Source organism: Lactuca saligna, chromosome 1 (assembly GCF_052625555.1).
Source record: "Lactuca saligna cultivar CGN05327 chromosome 1, ASM5262555v1, whole genome shotgun sequence".
NCBI classification, from domain to species: Eukaryota; Viridiplantae; Streptophyta; class Magnoliopsida; order Asterales; family Asteraceae; genus Lactuca; species Lactuca saligna.
The window spans coordinates 148603383-148605439 of NC_136417.1; the positions used below are offsets into that span (position 1 = coordinate 148603383).

The 2057-nt window shown below is 27.1% G+C and overlaps 1 pseudogene; it reads left to right on the top strand.

The window, feature by feature from the left end:
- Positions 1 to 1150: 1150 nt before the first annotated feature.
- On the top strand, positions 1151 to 1519 carry LOC145012501 (cysteine proteinase inhibitor A pseudogene; annotated as a pseudogene).
- The last annotated feature ends 538 nt before the right edge of the window (positions 1520 to 2057 follow it).

A 2057-nucleotide genomic window follows, 5' to 3' on the forward strand; every position in this document is an offset into this window, starting at 1 on the left:
AAACTGAAATTTAAATAAACTAATTTTATAAACTGAAAATAGTTCTCAACACTGAAATTTTAATAATTGTAGTCTTAAAACATTGAAAGGGTACTAAAAAGAACATATAAAAAACAAAAAATAAAACTTATTAAAAAATCTAAAAAAAATATAAAAGTAACCATCAGCTTTATTCTAAAAAATAATTGAAAAAAACATAAAAAAGAAAATAATAAAAAAAATTAAAAAAAATATTGCAAACAATGTGTATAAAGTTTGTAAAAGATTTACACATATTAAAAAAGATGGAACTGAAGCTGAATATATTATTAATAGAAACGGTAAAAAAAATAAAAAATAAAAAAAAATCAAAAGTCTATTAAAAAAAATAAGTTATAAATAATTGTGGAAACTATAAAAAAAAATGTATCAAATTTGTAATTCAAAGTTTAAAAAAATAAAAATAAGCTATACCAAATTTCTAAAAAAAACTCACTTGGAAAAAATAAAAGCTGAAGAGGCAAGTCAAGTGTTGCGTTGTGTAGAAAACACGCATATGTTTTGTAGTCTGAAGTCTTTAAAAAACAAACTACTGGAGAGAAAATATTGTACTTGTACTATGTCGTAGGTATGAAAATGTTTTTATTTTATTTTATTTTATTTAATAAACAAAGAACTCCTTAGTTTTAATTGAAATATATGCTTCACAAAACCAATTTTAAATATCTCCATGTAACAGTTTCGGTTTTTCATTAGTTCCTTAATAGTGTCGTTTTAATGCACTTTAGTTGTTCCAAAAAAATATAAAAAATTCAATCAGGTTAGCCATAACTCATTTTTAAATGTTTAATTTTCAAGCTATCATCATAAACAATCTTGAAATAACATGTCCTTTATTCATTTAAAGGCCGTTCAAAAAACAATATTCATTTAAAGAAACCAAATAAAATTAAGATAACCAATTTACATTTAGAAATCAATTTATGATATATCTAAATATAATTTTGAAAAGAAGATTTTAAATATTTTATTAATAAAATTAAGTTAACTTGTATATCAGTTACGTAATATATGAAATATTATATCAAAGGCTGTCGCTTCTATTCCCTATATATTTCCACAGCTACTCACCTACTTCTATATCTTTTTTCACATCAATTATCTTTTCAAAATGCGACATCTCTTTGTCACAATCCTCATCTTCTTCCTTCCTTTCCTTTATAATTTCTCCTTCGCGCTCGGCGCACGGACTCTCGCCGGCGGTTGGAATCTCACCGGCGATTGGACGCCAATCGATGCAAGTGACCCCATGGTCATTGAGATCGGGAAGTTTGCGGTGGATGAGCACGACAAGGATGACCATATGTCGCTGCAGTTTGAAAAAGTAGTGGGCGGAGAGAGCCAAGTGGTGGCTGGAACGCAATACAACATAACGATTACGGCGGTAGAAGGCGGTGTTGAGAATAATTATGTGGCACTCGTTTGGGATAAGCCATGGCAGAAATTTAGACAGCTTATGTCTTTTGTTGGACCTGTTTGAGTGTATAATTTAGGGGGTTTTTTTATGATTTTGAAAGGTGCATTGTGTCTGTTATAACAGCGTTATGAATCTAAATAAACGATGATCCTTTGGTAAGTTTTTATCAAATTTCATTTTTTTTTGTGTGTGTTTTTCTATACATGCATTTGGAGTTTGGAGGGTGTTTTTTTTTTTTTTTTTTTGGGCAAAAGGACTTTTTGTACAGAAGAATTTTTTACATTTTTTTAAATGTATATGGATTAGTTTTTTTGAAACTAAAAAATAAAAGTTAAAATGTTTGGTTTAATTTTTACATGCAAAATAACTAAAAATGATATGTTTATACTGGAGTAAATGGAGATATAAAAATATTTTTAATGTTTATGGCCATTGAAAAATTGAAAAAAATCATGATTTTGTGATTTTTTAAAAAGACCAAATTTACTCTATTGAAAAAGTCATTTTCAAACGTCCTTTTCATCTTTCCAAACATCTTTACAATTAGTCAAAAATCATTTTAGAAGTCAAACCAAACATCTTTACAATTAGTCAAAAATCA